The sequence below is a fragment of the Hyla sarda genome, chromosome 1 (genome assembly GCF_029499605.1).
Source record: "Hyla sarda isolate aHylSar1 chromosome 1, aHylSar1.hap1, whole genome shotgun sequence".
In the NCBI taxonomy this organism is placed as follows: Eukaryota; Metazoa; Chordata; class Amphibia; order Anura; family Hylidae; genus Hyla; species Hyla sarda.
The window spans coordinates 221,764,523-221,780,952 of NC_079189.1; the positions used below are offsets into that span (position 1 = coordinate 221,764,523).

General features: G+C 43.7%; 1 long non-coding RNA gene across 1 annotated transcript in view; it reads left to right on the forward strand.

Moving 5' to 3' along the window:
• The first annotated feature begins 511 nt into the window (after positions 1 to 511).
• Positions 512 to 16,430, forward strand: part of LOC130304309 (uncharacterized) — a 47,171-nt gene continuing 31,252 nt past the window's right edge. The window contains exon 1 of the long non-coding RNA XR_008854092.1: positions 512 to 644. This is a non-coding gene — a long non-coding RNA (uncharacterized LOC130304309). The remainder of the gene's footprint in view (positions 645 to 16,430) is intronic.

Genomic DNA, 16,430 nt, shown 5'->3' on the forward strand with positions numbered 1-16,430 from the left:
GTTTATAGGTCACAATGGGGATGTGAATGTGGCCATGGGACTAAAAGAGGTCCTCGCTTCTGTCATGTATGTGATCCTATTTAGCGTTGTCATTTATACCACATGGTGAACACTGTAAAAATTATTATCAGCTTAACACAATAGCAGATATGCTGTTTCCCCCCCCCCCCCCCCCCCCATTTCCAACCCTACTACAAGTTTTGAAACATCTGGAGGTCCGAAGGTTGAAGACCACTGCGGCCTTCGTTATCATCCAGACCCCCGCCCCCCCCTTTAGTTTTCTACTCACCTCCCCTCGGTGGGAATGAAGGGTGAGCTGGTCCGGGCCATCTATGCTGCAGGGACCGTCCAGTGGGGAGGGTTAGTTGTTCCAGGCGGCCCATCTTCACCTGGAGGCCCTCTTCTCCACTCCAGTCCCGGTCCCGGACTAGTGACGTTGCCTTGACAACGACACACAGGGACGTCCTGGGCATGAACGTCCCTGTGCGTCGTCGTCAAGGCAACGTCACTAGTCCGGGCCTGGAGCAGAGAAAAGGGCCTCCAGGTGAAGGTGGACAGCCCGCAATGATTAACCCTCCCCACCGGATGATCCCTGCAGCATAGATGGCCCGGACCAGCTCACACACCCTTCCCACCGAGGGGAGGTGAGTAGAAAACTAAAGGGGGGGGTCTGGATGATGACAAAGGCAGTGGTCTTCAACCTGCAGACCTCCAGATGTTTAAAAACTACAATTCCTAGCATGCCCGGGCATGCTGGGAGTTGTAGTTTTGCAACATCTGGAGGTCCGCAGGTTGAAGACCACTGATTGAAGGGATTGACAGGCGGTGATGATGAAGGGGGGGGGGGGTGATGACGAGGGTGATGATGACGGGGGTCTGGATGATGACAGGGTGATGATGATGGGGGTCTGGATGATGACAGGGTGATGATGACGGGGGTCTGGATGATGACAGGGGGATGATGATGGGGTGTTAATGACAGGGGTCTGGATGATGACAGGGGGGATGATGTATTTCCCACCCTAGGCCTATAATCAAGTTTTCCTGGGTTTTTGGGGTGAAATTAGGGGCCTCGGATTATATTCGGGTCGGCTTATACTCGAGTATATACGGTACCCCAACATGGTGATATAAAATCACACAACTTTACACTAACTTTATGACTAATAACAACAATACACGTACATTGATGAAAAAAATAAATAATGGTGTCTCTGGAAACATGGTGATCAAAAACATGGTGATTTATTAGAAATTAGTATACATTTCCTAAAATGTATGTTAACTTTTACTGCAAGTGAATAGGTTTCTAAATGTGTCTGTATTGTTAGTAATATGCATTATTTAAAAGTAGTATTGTAGATTACTGTGTGCACTGAATGCCGCTCAGTCTGATGGTGCCTAAACACACATATTCTTGCTTGTCTCTGAGATAGATACCTAGAACAGTCTTGTGATGACTTATCCCTGCCTCAGGGACATCAGTTAAACAAGAATGGGAGTGTTCAGGGACCATCCTCTGTGGTTATTTACTCGAGTGGCTCCGCCTCCATGACTGCAAGAAAGGAATTAGCACACAGTGCAAGTGGTAATCATAGCTCTTCTTTTCACTAATGCGGCTGTTATTAATGCTTTATTATGTTATATAATGCTATTAAAACTCATGGTAAGAAAGCTGTTCATCCACACTATAAAGCAGTGGTGGTTTATGCAGGATAAAGCTAATGACAGGTTCCCTTTAAACATTACTATTTATCTTTGCAACATTTTACAATGTATATTGCTCTAATGTATTTAAGATATAAAGTAAAACAACTTTTCAAATAGTCTTAAATATCCAGAGATTTTGTATCTAAAACAGTTATGCAGATCTGTGTTTCCATAGTAACAGACTACTTACAAACCCTGCATGTAGTCTGATCCTTTAGTCATGTTCCCTTCTATCTGTCCCTCCTTGAAAACGTATATTTAGCACATTACCAAAGATGTAGTGGACAAAAGGAAGAATATACTTATCCCAATTTTACATACAGTGGAGCAAAAAAGTATTTTGTCAGCCACCAATTGTGCAAGTTCTCCCACTTAAAAAGATGAGAGAGGCCTGTCATTTTCATCATAGGTATACCTCAACTATGAGAGACATCGTGAGAAAAAAAATCACAAATTCATATTGTCTGATTTTTAAAGAATTTATTTGCAAATTATGGTGGAAAATAAGCATTTGGTCACCTAAAAACAAGCAAGATTTCTGGCTCTCACAGACCTATAACTTCTTCTTTAAGAGTCTCCTCTGCTCTCCACTCGTTACCTGTATTAATGGCACCTGTTTGAACTTGTTTTCACTATAAAAGACACCTGTCCACAACCTCAAACAGTCACACTCCAAACTCCACTATGGCCAAGAGCTGTCAAAGGACACCAGAAACAAAATTGTAGACTTGCACCAGGCTTGGAAGACTGAATCTGCAATAGGCAAGCAGCTTGTTGTGAAGAAATCAACTGTGAAAGCAATTATTAGAAAATGGAAGACATCCAAGACCACTGATAATCTCCCTCGATCTGGGGCTCCACGGAAGATCTCACCCCGTGGTGTCAAAATGATCACAAGAACGTTGAGCAAAAAATCCAAAACCACATGGGAGACGTAATGAATGACCTGCAAAGAGCTGGGACCAAAGTAACAAAGGCTACCATCAGTAACACACTACGCCACCAGGGACTCAAATCATGCAGTGCTAGGTGTATCCCCCTGCTTAAGCCAGTACATGTCCAGGCCCGTCTGAAGTTTCCTAGAGAGCATTTGGATGATCCAGAAGAGTATTGGGAGAATGTCATATGGTCAGATGAAACCAAAGTAAAACTTTTTGGTAAAAACTCAACTCATCGTGTTTGGAGGAGAAAGAATGTTGAGTTGCATACAAAGAACACCATACCTACTGTGAAGCATGGGGGTGGAAACATCATGCTTTGGGGCGTTTTTTCTGCTAAGGGACCAGGATGACTTATCCATGTAAAGGAAATAATGAATGGGGCCATTTATTGTGGAATTTTGAGTGAAAACCTCCTTCCATCAGCAAGGGCATTGAAGATGAAACGTGGCTGGGTCTTTCAGCATGGCAATGATGCCAAACACACCGCCTGGGCAATGAAGGAGTGGCTTTGTAAGAAGCATTTCAAGGTCCTGGAGTGGCCTAGCCAGTCTCCAGATCCCAATCCCATAGAAAACCTTTGGAGGAAGTTGAAAGTCTGTCTTGCCCAGCGAGAGATCTAGAAGAGATCTGCATGGAAGAATGGGACAAAATACCAGCAACAGTGTGTGAAGACCTTGTGAAGACTTACAGAAAACGTTTGACCTCTGTCATTGCCGACAAAGGGTACATAACAACGTATTGAGATTAACTTTTGTTATTTACTTTTTTACTTATTTTCTACCTTAATTTGCAAATAAATTCTTTATAAATCAGACAATGTGATTTTATGGATTGTTTCTCTCTCATTATGTCTCTCATAGTTGAGGTATACATATGATGAAAATTACAGGCCTCACTAATTTTTTTAAGTGGGAGAACTTGCACAATTGGTGGCCAACCAAATACCTTTTGCCCCACTGTACAGCTAAGGAGCCTGAAAAATTGTCTTTCTTTATTTCTCCTTCTTCCCATTCTCTTCAAAACTAATTTCCACCAGGTATTTCACAATGTACCGTATTTTTCGCCGTATAAGACGCACGTTTTCTTCCCCAAAACTGGGGGGAAAAAGTCGGTGCGTCTTATACGGCGAATACACACCTATCGCGGCGGTTCCTGTGGCCATCAACGGCCGGGACCCGCGGCTAATACAGGCAATCACGTCTGAAGGGAAAGTGACACTAACCCGGCTGTTCAGTCGGGCTGTTCGGGACTGCCGCGATTTCACCGCGGCGGTCCCGAACAGCCCGACTGAATAGCCGGGTTAGTGCTTACAGGACACCGGGAGGGACCTTACCTGCCTCCTCGGTGTCTTCTCCGTTCAGGGATCCCCTGTGTGGCCGGTGCTCTCCTTCCTTGTCATCACGTCGCCTACGTGCATCGGCGTGCGTAACAACGTGATGGCGGAGACGGAGAGCGAGGATACCCGTCCGGCAGCAGAGACGTTCCGGAGCGACAGGGACACGGCGACAGCGATGGAGCGACATCCAGGGCAGCAGTGACGGGTCCGGAGCGGCGGGGACACGTGAGTATTACCTCTTATGCAGTGGTCTTCAATCTGCGGACCTCCAGATGTTTTGCAACATCTGGAGGTCCGCAGGTTGAAGACTACTATTGGGTTCAAAATCTTTATTTTTTTAGATTTTGCATCTATAAATTGGGTGCGTCTTATACGCCGGTGCGTCCTATAGGGCGAAAAATACGGTACTTCAGAAGTTTTGCATATTGCCATGGGTTGGTGGCATTAGGAGCAGCAATTTGTAATTTGGGATCATTTGTACCCTATGCTTGATGGATGGATTCTGCCGTGACACATGCTAGTTATAACTGGAATAGCTTTTAGATCATTATTAACAAGTGACATACATTACATTACTTAATGTATAGGTTTTCCTATCCATTCTCCTATTTACCTTCATTGTTCATTGTCTTTTGTCTTAAAAATTTCCTTGTGACCAATAATGACATGGAAGAGAAGATATGTGAATAATAGTAATTATAATCTCCTTTAAGACTCCTAGAGTCTTCTATATTTAGATTGGAATTAAAACCAAAGGATATTGGAAATGACAGTGTATTTCAGTGTATTTCATCTATTTGTGTACAGAAGAAACTACACTGCTCAAATCACAAAAATTATCAATGGAAATCTAATTTATCAACCCATGGAGGTCTGGATATGGAGTCACACTCAAAATCAAAGTAGCAAACCACACTACAGGCTGATCTAACTTTGATGTAATGTCCTTAAAACAAGTCAAAATGAGGCTCAGTAGTGTGTGTGGCCTCCACGTGCCTATATGACCTCCCTACAACACCTGGGCATGCTCCTGATGAGATGGTCTCCTGAGGGATGTCCTCCCAGAACTGGACTAAAGCATCTGCCAACTCCTGGACAGTCTGGGGTTGCAATGTGGCATTGGTGGATGGAGCGAGACATGATGTCCCAGATGTGTTCAATCGGATTCAGGTCTGGGGAACGGGCGGGCCAGTCCATAGCCTCAATGCTTTCCTATTGCAGGAACTGCTGACACACTCCAGCCACATGAGGTCTAGCATTGTCTTGCATTAGGAGGAACACAGGGCCAACCGCACCAGTATATGGTCTCACAAGGGGTCTGAAGATCTCATCTCGGTACCTAATGGCAGTCAACCTACCTTTAGCAAGCACATGGAGGCCTGTGTGGCCCCCCAAAGAAATGCCACCCCAAACCATTACTGACCCACCACCAAACTGGTCATGCTGGAGGATGTTGCAGGCAGCAGAACGTTCTCCACAGCGTCTGCAGACTCTGTCACGTCTGTCACATGTGCTCAGTGGGAACCTGCTTTCATCTGTGATGAGCACAGGGCGCCAGTGGCGAATTCGCTAATCTTGTTGTTCTCTGGCAACTGCCAAACGTCCTGCACGGTGTTGGGCTGTAAGCACAACCCCCACCTGTAGGCATCGGGCCCTCATACCACCCTCATGGAGTCTGTTTCTGACAGTTTGAGTGGACACATGAACATTTGTGGCCTGCTGGAGGTCATTTTGCAGGGCTTTGGCAGTGCTCCTACTGCTCCGGACACTACGCTGACAGACACAGCAAACCTTCTTGCCACAGCTCGTATTGATGTGCCATCCTGGATCAGCTTCACTACCTGAACCACGTGTGTGGGTTGTAGACTCCGCCTCATGCTACCACTAGAGTGAAAGCACCACCAGCATTCAAAAGTGACCAAAACATCAGCCAGGAAGCATAGGAACTGATAAGTGGTCTGTGGTCACCACCTGCAGAACCATTCCTTTATTGGGGGTGTCTTGCTAATTGCCTATAATTTCCACCTGTTGTCTGTTCCATTTGCACAACAGCATGTGAAATTGATTGTCAATAAGTGTTGCTTCCTGAGTGGACAGTGTGATTTCACAGAAGTGTGATTGACTTGGAGTTACATTGTGTTGTTTAAATGTTCCCTTTATTTTTTGAGCAGTTTACATGGGGCTGGCCATAGACCATGGACCAGATTGATATCTGTCTGAAAACCAAACTCTCTGGTTTTGCCAATAATAACCAATCACAGTCCAGCGTTAAATATACCAGATTTTGTCAAGATATCAAACCAAGGTGTGATTGGTTGTTATGGGAAAAACCAGAAAGTTGTGGTTTCAGCGCAGACTGATTAATCTGTGCTTGATAATGCACTGATTTTTTATTATTGTAACAAAACTATTATAATAATATAACACAATCTACATCTATGGTATTACCAAATAAACAGTCCTTTCTAACCAGTAGAAACATTCTAATGTATTGTTCAAATTTAAAGGGGTACTCCGGTGGTCAACATGTTTTTCCGTTTGTGACTTACCCTATTTGTTTTGTTTCATTTCTATTCTTGTTGTTTAGCCTACTCTATTTCCGTTCTTTGTTGTCTTTTTATCCACCACTTTGTTTTTCTATCTTTGCTTCTATTTCCTGTTTCTTGCTGTGCTGAAAACTACAAATCCCAGCACGCCACATGCCTTGCTGGTTTGGGGCGGCTCCTGTTTTTTTTTTGTTCCGCCCTTTACCCACCCTACTATTTTCCCGGGTCAGCCCCCTTATACACAGCACACTAATATAATCAGCCTTGGTTGGGATACACTGTCATACACACACACACAAAAGGGACTACAACTCCCAGCATGTGTCATTCAGGAGTCTTCAGTCTGTGTTATAACACCAGCATGCTGCCTCTGTAGTCTCCTGGGGGTTGTAGTTAACCACACCTCTGTAGGGCATACACCAGTGTTTCCCAACCAGGGTGCCTCCAGGTGTTGCAAAACTACAACTCCCAGCATGCCCTGACAGCCTTTGGGCATGCTAGGAGTTGTAGTTTTGCAACAGCTGGAGGCACAGTGGTTTGGAAACACTGGTGTAACATGATGTGTATGCTAAATAGGCTAGACCAGTGTTTCCCAACCAGTGTGCCTCCAGCTGTTGCAAATCTACAACTCCCAACATGCCCAAAGTCTGTCAGGGCATGCTGGGAGTTGTAGTTTTGCAACAGCTGGAGGCACACTGGTTTATAAACACTAGCATACACACACACACAACAGGGACTACAACTCCCAGCATGTGTCATTCAGGAGTCACCCCCTCCCCCTTCACATATAGAGATCATTCCCAGTATGAGATTTATTCCCCTGCAGTAATACATCCCCAGCCCCTGCACCTTCTCATCCTCCCCTTCAGATAACACTTATCTTCTCTGTGAGGTCCTTCTCCTGTGCAGACCTGCGTCCTCAGAATACAGAGCAGGGGGAGGGGAGGGGAGGAGCTGTGACATCTTGTCCACAGCAGACAGAGAGAGAAAAAAATCTGTGACATCTTGTCCACAACAGACTCAGAACTGTGGACAACAGTAAAAGAAAACCCTCTGAACTACAGAACTTCCTGCCCAACAAACAGGTAAGAAAAACACATACATGCTGCCAAAACATATAACACATGTATATTGCAAAAAAACTAAACTTACACATATAGTCAAAAAAAATTAACCACCGGCGTACCCCTTTAAGTCATAATTGTAACTATTACCGTATTTATCGGCGTATAACACGCACTTTTTAGGCAAAAATTTTTTGCCTAAAGTCTACCTGCGTGTTATACGCCGATAAGCCCCTGCAGTTCAATGATTTAAAGCGGGCGCTTTAAATCAATGAACTGCAGCGGCTTTGCAGGTGCAGAGACCGCCACCGCTGCCGGCTTCTCTGCTCCTGCCTGTCCTGGGGTCTATAGCCCTGCTGCCGGCCCTTCTCTCTCCCTGGCTATCGGTGCGGCTGCCCGTTCTCTCCCCCTGACTATCGGTGCCGATGCCCCATTGCCGGCGCCGATAGCCAGGGGGAGAGAAGCGGTGCCGTCAATGAGGCAGCGGCACCGACAGACAGGGGGAGAGAAGGGGCAGCGGCACTCGTCATTGCGCCGCGCAGTGCAGTGCATAGCAAAGACGCATGGGACGCACACCGGAGGCCTGAAGCAGCGCGGACCCGACCCCGGCAACAGGTAATTATACAACCGGGGATGGGGGAGGCAACGGGGCAGAGGCGCCGGCAATGGGTGCCGCTGCCCCTTCTCTCCCCCTGGCTATCGGCGCCAGCAATGGGGCACCGGCACCGATAGTCAGAGGGGGAGAACAGTCAGCGGCGCAGATAGCCAGTGGGAGAGAAGCGGCGGCAGCAGGGCTCTAGACCCCAGGAAAGGCAGGGGGAGAGAAGCGGGCAGCGACGGCCCCTCTCTCCCTGCCTTTCCTGGGGGTGTATCGGGGTATACGCATGCACACACACGCACCCTCATTTTACCAAGGATATTTGAGTAAAAAACTTTTTTTACCCAAATATCCTTGGTAAAATGAGGGTGCGTGTTATAGGCCGGTGCGTGGTATACACCAATAAATACGGTACATTCCATGTGTATATTACTGCTCAGAAAAAGTACACATGGGTCATTGCAAATCCTGAACATTTTCCAGCGTAGAAAATGTAAATGAATTACCATGGGAAATTTTTTTTATATTTTCATATATGTCCCATTTCTGATGAGCTTAGTGACTGTAAAAAGAATCTGATAGCGTTTGTCATATTGGGGAAAATCTATATGGTTATGGCTAGTGTAACACAGACTTGGTTGTATTTTCTGTCTCAACTCAAATTTTATGTCATAAAATTAAACTACAATTTTGTACTTCTGTCTATCCAATCTAATTTCCCTATTTCCTATGTTTCCTATATTTCCTACGCACACTCATCATAACTAGTCCTACAGCGCCATTTGTTTTATTCCAGCACAGCTGCATCTATGCGTTTTTCTTAGTCTAACTTGGTCATGTGATTACCAGTCTGACTTTCTTTGAAGTACAGGATGACATTATCACTTACCAGATCCCTCCTACTAGCTTCCATTACACCGCCCCACTGTATACCTGCTATCTCTATGGGATCTGGACATACAGTAGTTATACAGCTCCTCTTAGGCTGTGTACACACTGCATTTCTTCTGCTTTTTTCCGTTTTTGCTGTGATTTTCCCCAAATCATGGCAAAAATTGGCATATTGTTCCGCAATTTGTAAATCATTGTGCATTTGTAAACCAAAATGAAGCCTGCATGCCACATGGGCAAAAAGAGTTAAGGAAAGGCATAAACAAAAACCTCCACATAATGGTAAATGTTCTGGGAACATACAAATCCTATGCAAATGAACCTTTGGCCTGAAATGATATCATTATACATTGCAAACCCAATCATTATGCCAACTGCCTATATACAGTGTTTTGGATGTACCTTGTTTTCCAAATTTCTGTGATATAATAACAATATACTACTGACCCTTTCTTATTCTATTATAGCATTATATCTTCAGATATGCTATCCTGTTTATAACCTACTGTCATGTAAACCAACTGACCCATAAACGTTTGTGAGGTCTTGCTCGTTTCATTTGATTTCCTTTTTTATACTATAGGAAAGAATTATTTTCTGACTTTCAAAAACAGAAGTATAAATAGACGGATACTTGTTTGATATTTAAAAGATGTTATAAATCGCTACTGGCTAAGGGCAGATTATATACAGAGCAAACAGGGCAATTGACACGAGGCTTCTACAATATCTCATTTGAAAACCAGTCAAACAGTTGAATATTATAAGTCAATACAGTTTATTAACTTGCAACATTTTACCTTATATACTAGAGTATAAGCCGACCCGAATATAAGCCGAGGCCCCTAATTTCACCCCAAAAACCCAGGAAAAGTTATTGACTCGACTATAAGCCTAGGGTGGGAAATACATCATCCCCCCATGTAATCATCCAGACCCCCGTCATTATCCCCCCCCCCCCCCTTCATCATCACTGCCTGTCAATCCCTTCATCAGTGGTCTTCAACCTGCGGACCTCCAGAAGTTGCAAAACTACAACTCGCAGCATGCCCGGACAGCCATCGGCTGTCCGGGCATGCTGGGAGTTGTAGTTTTGAAACCTCTGGAGGTCCGCAGGTTGAAGACCACTGCAGCCTTCGTCATCATCCACACCTTTTGTTTTGTACTCACCTCCCCTCGGCAGGAAGTTAGGGTGAGCTGGTCCGGACCATCTATGCTGCAGGGACCGTCCGGTGGGGATGGTTAGTCGTTGCGGGCTGTCCATTTTCACCAGGGGGGCCTCTTCTCTGCGCTTCGGGCCCGGCCCCGGAGTAGTGACATTGCCTTGACGATGATGCACAGGGACATTGGCTGATGGCTGTCCGGGCATGCTGGGAGTTGTAGTTTTGCAACATCTGGAGGTCGGCAGGTTAAAGACCACTGAGAAGGGATTGACAGGTGGTGAGTTCACTCGAGTATAAGCCGAGGGGGGGGGGGGTGGCCTTTTCAGCACGAAAAATCGTGCTGAAAAACTCGGCTCATACTCGAGTATATACGGTAATTGCAAAATATAATGTAGTATAGTTCACTGCCAAGATTATATCCTTAACTCAGCTACTACCTGTCTCTGTTAGGAACAGGGTGTCTCCAGCACCACCCTACCCAATATATAGTTTAGTTCAGGGGCATAACAAGCAACCATGGTCAGAACATGAAAAGTACATGATTTGGCCCATTATTTTGGTATCTCTAGTGTACAAGAACAAGACACATAGTGACATCACCATACAGATATAATGTAAACAGTAATGTCAAGGTATAAAAATAATGCATACAGTGCACATAGTGGTATAAAACGCACTGTCAAGTTACAGCACAAGCGGGTACTGCATAACAATGTCAAAGCTCAAATATAAGGCAAACAACAATAGTCATCATATAATGATCTCACATGCTCAAACTGTATTATGTATGCGTGATAGAGTGATACAGGGAAAATGTCACAGTACTTATCACTTAGATATCACTAACTTAAAGGGGTACTCCGGTGGAAAACTTTTTTTTTTTTTTTTTTAATCAACTGGTGCCAGAAAGTTATACAGATTTGTAAATTACTTCTATTAAAAAATCTTAACCCTTCCAGTACTTATCAGCTGCTGTATACTATAGAGGAAGTTCTTTCCTTTTTGAACTTCCTTTCTGTCTGACCACAAGTGCTCTCTGCTGACACCTCTGTCCATTTTAGGAACTGTCCAGAGTAGGAGCAAATCCCCATAGCCAACCTCTCCTTCTCTGGATAGTTCCTGACATGGACAGAGGTGTCAGCAGAGGTGTCAGCACTTGTGGTAAGACAGAAAGGAAATTCAAAAAGAAAAGAACTTCCTCTGTAGTATGCAGCAGCTGATAAGTACTGGAAGGATTAAGATTTTTAAATAGAAGTCATTTACAAATCTGTTTAACTTTCTGGCATCAGTTGATTAAAAAATAAATGTTTTCCAGTGGAGTACCCCTTTAATCCTTTTCAGGTATAAGAAAATGGGACACTGCTAGTTATGACAATGGTTGTGTTCTGCACTGTAACTGAGAATAATAGGTCAGGGATATCATATACACAATCTATGACAGTGATTCTTCAATTGAGGTGTCATCAGAAACCTGCCAGGGAAGCCACAGCATTTTGGTGGGCAAGATGGCAACAGGACTCGCTGGGACATCTGTGGCTTAGCGTCATGAAAAGCGTCATGCCTGTGGCCACTAGAGGCTGGGAGCATCTTTTCCTCTGGGATGGGCACACTGAATGATGTCATCATGCGCGTCCTGAAGGTAGAAACGCTACTGGCCTCTAGTGGCTGCAGGAAGGACCTGCTTGCAGCCCAAAAGCTGGAGCAGATGATGGCATACCATCTGATACCAGAGGCAACAATTATTTTGCTATTCTTGTAGGAATGCAATATGTAATTTGGGCTAGCAGGTCATAATAGTTAAAGATCTTATAACATGTAGAACATCCTATGTAATATATGCAATTATTTGTTCTATATTGATAAGACTATTAGACCAGTATTTGAAGGTTTTGGAGAACATGTTTGTTCACTTAGGACTTGGATGTGATCACCTAGATTAATAAGACACATAAATGAGGCACATTTTGGGAGTCAGTGAGAGGAGCGATATTAATATATATTTATGAAATTCTGTACAGTACTGTATTGGTTTTTCTGGACTCTTCTGCAGTGGTCTCGAAACTAAACGGTGGCCCTCCAGATGTTGCAAAACTACACTACCCAGCATGCCAGGACAACCTTCAACATAGAATACCATTTTGAAGTTTTCCAGGCATACTGGGAGTTGTAGTTTTAGCAACATCTGGAGGGCTACAGTTTGTAGACCCTTGCTCTATTGACATGAATGGTAATAGGGGTATAAAAGGGATGGCAACTATAGACATATTTTGGCTGTGAAAAAGCAAGGAGACTAGTGAAACAATTATTGCCACTAGTATTGCACCAGACATGTGCTGCAGCGTTCCTTCCTTCTATGGGGAGCCTTGAGGAGGGTCCATCATAAATGGAGAAAACTACTTATGGAGGGACAAACTACCTACAACCTACAGGGGGCATACCATCCAATGGAGGAAACTACATACCAGGAAACTACCTACAGGGCACACCAGCACACTGAGAGAAACTACATACAGGGATCAACTACATACATATGGGGAAAACTACCTACTTAAAAACTTATCCCGCTAATGACTGAGCCTACACGAATTCACCTAATGACAAACTTTACTGTGCGTTACAGAGGCAGCATAATTACTGTTTCACTTTTTCCCTTTCAGAAAACCTATCGCGTAAGTCTTTCGCTTGTTTATTAAAACCCTCCATAGATGAACAAATTCGACAGATAGGAAGATATTGTCCCGTCAGTATACCCCTTTTAAGAGGTAGGGGGTGAAAGCTATCCCATTTTAGTAGGCTATTTGTTGCAGTAGGTTTTCTGAAAGTTGTGGTTTCGATAAACCCCCGGTCACCCCTTCTAATAAGGACATCCAAAAAAGGTAGTTAATTTCTAGTGATGAGCGGCATTGCCCATATTCGAATTTGTGATATTTTGTGAATATATAGACGAATATTCGTCCTATATTTGCAAATTTCGCGTATTCGTTATATGCACATATTCGCGTATTCAAGGAAGAAAACAGTGAGGGGGTGGGGCAACTTTACTATTGGTTGCTAGGGATGTTGTTGATATCCTCTGACAAGTGTATTTGCATCATTCTAATTGGCCCACAAGTGAAAAGAAGGAAAATGCGAATATGCGCATATGCGAATATTCACATATGCAAATATGCGGAAAAAAGTAAATATTCATAATTTCCAATATATAGCGAATATATTTGCGATAAAAATTCAAAATGCGAATATTCGCGCCCAACACTATTAATTTCTATTGATCTTAAAAGTGAACCTTAGGCCCAATGGATTCTGGTTAAAGCCATCCATAAACTCTTTAAAGAGGCCCTCAGTTCTGGACCACACAACGAACACGTAATCTATGTATCTGCCCCCAAAAATAATATGGGGGTTCCAACTACTATCCTCCTCCCCAAAAACAATGGTACTCTCCCACCAGCCCAGGGTTAAGTTTGCATATGAAGGAGCCACTGGGCTCCCCATTGCAGTTCCCCTGAGCTGGTGATAGTATCGGGTGTCAAAAATAAAATAATTATGGGTCAATAAAAAATGTAGTAGTTGGATGACGTATTCGCTGTGTGTCCGGAACTGTATTCCCCTCGTCTGAAGAAAATACGACACAGCCCTGAGTCCATCCTCATGTCTGATATAACTGTGTAAAGCCTCAACATCTATGCCAGGAGCAGATGATCGATTTGAATACCATCAATCTTCTGTAGAAAGTCACTGGTATCCCGTATGTAGGACGGTAACAAGGAAACATATTCCCTAAGCACCTGATCTAAGTAGATGCCTACATTTTGTGCTATCGAGTCAACTCCTGATATGATTTAGAGGGGACACCCCTTTATGAACTTTGGGAAGAGCATAAAAGGTGGGAATCTGGAGATGAACAGGACACATAAATTGACATTCTTGATGAGAAATCATTTTGTTTTCAAGACCCCAAATTAGGAGTCGTTCTAATTTATCTTTAAATTTAATGGTGGGATCTCTTGGAATCACTCTATAAAGATAATGTCATCTCTCTGTATTCATGTGTGTCCATAGTCACCAGATTCCCACCTTTATCAGATGGTTTAATCGTCACTGTGGAGTCTTCTTCTAGTGTACGAAGATCAGTCATTTCTCTCCCAGAGAGATTAGACTTTACTGCATCATGGGATGAGGACCATCATACCCCCCCCCCCGCATTACTTAAACTAAAATATAAAACACGACAACTGTTGAGGATAAAGGCCACGGCCGTTTATTGAGGGTAAATAGTTTAAATAATAATTAATCAAACAATTAATAAATAATCAATAACTGAATAATAAATAACCAATTAAAACCATAGTAAACCAACCAATAATAATAACCAGTGTATCCTTACTCCACCACAGCTGTCCACCCAGAACTCTGGGTGACACCCCCTTTAGGAAATTAAATTAACCTTCTAAAAAACAAAAACTATAGCTGTCCGCCGTAAGGCGACGCCCTCAAAAACAGACCGTGACAGGGAGGGAGGGACGGGCACGCTGAATCTTCCACAGGTGTTACTTCAGACTGACCACCGGGTCAGTCCAGCTGTTGTTTAAATATACTTCTGTCTTCCCGCCGCTACAGCGATTCACCAATCCTGATCCAGAGCCATTCTGCCCAGCAACATGCTGGCCCTATGAGAAAACTCGGCACAAAGGTTAGTAACTGTGCAGACTCAAAACTGTAAACATTATATTAACTATTTCCCATCCACTTAAACTGAACCCTTTAGGGAGGGGATGATGGCCCATCCCATGTGGCCCTTACATTACCTTCCAGGGCCCTAACATGGGATGAGGACCATCATACCCCCCCCCCCCCCCCGCATTACTTAAACTAAAATATAAAACACGACAACTGTTGGGGATAAAGGCCACGGCCGTTTATTGAGGGTAAATAGTTTAAATAATAATTAATCAAACAATTAATAAATAATCAATAACTGAATAATAAATAACCAATTAAAACCATAGTAAACCAACCAATAATAATAACCAGTGTATCCTTACTCCACCACAGCTGTCCACCCAGAACTCTGGGTGACACCCCCAAACGCATGCCTGTATACAGGCATGCCTACCCCACAACCGTGGCCTTTTCAATAATATTCTGGAGCCCCGTATTGAAAATCTCCACTCCTATGTAGGACAAGTGTACATTGTCAAATCTATACAACCCTGGAATGAAACCCTCCAGATCAGTGTGTCTATAAGAAAACCCACCCACAGATTTCATGAATTTCTCCATACTTCTATTTAAACGTTTCCGAATTCTCTCAAGGAAACGATTCTTTTTGGTTGCCCAGGCCAGTCTAGGTATCATTTCTGAAAACACAACTGTCGCTGATGGAAACATATCCATAATGGAAAATATTGTCTGCTTGAGGTTCTGGTACAATAAAGACGTGTTGGCTCTGCCTATGTCATTCCCCCCTATATGCAGAACCAACACGTCCGGATGGGGCCAAATGCTAGACTTACTCAAGCACAGATCGAATAGATCAGTCAAACATAAACCCCTTTGTCCCCCCCAAAAAACACAGACCTTTTCAACTGGAAAATTTAAATTTAAACCGTATGGTCTGGTTACCGCTTGCCTCCTGGCCCAGTGGACGAAGGAGTGTCCCAAAATCCACACAATTTTGATAGCTTCATCTGAAAGAAACAATAGTTAATCAATCAACAATTCTGGGCGAATATAAATCTTGTACCTATCGGACTCCCATCTGCCCAATTTCTTTATGTCTTCTACAGACAGACCAGCTAAGGAGGCTTCAGTAGCCGCCCCAATTCTAAAAGAGTGCGGGCTAAGGCCTGTATTACCCATACCTAGGTGATTAGCACATTTCTTTAGGACAGATTTGAATTGGAACATGGTAAGTGGAGAGCCATCACTGTGTGTGAAAAAATGTGGAGAGACCCCTGGACGCAGCGCCAGATAATACTCCACCACTTTAACAGGACAAAGATTATTATTTGCCAGACGAAAAATGTATAATAGTTTCCCTTTCCCCAATGTATCTGTTTTAGATCTTTTAATATTTATTATTAATGCCCTGGAAGTAATTGAAATGTCCTCCAGGGCTAATGGAGAGGGAGAAAGCCTGTTTGGTGCAGTAAACTCACCCACCCTTAGGGCTCCGAAA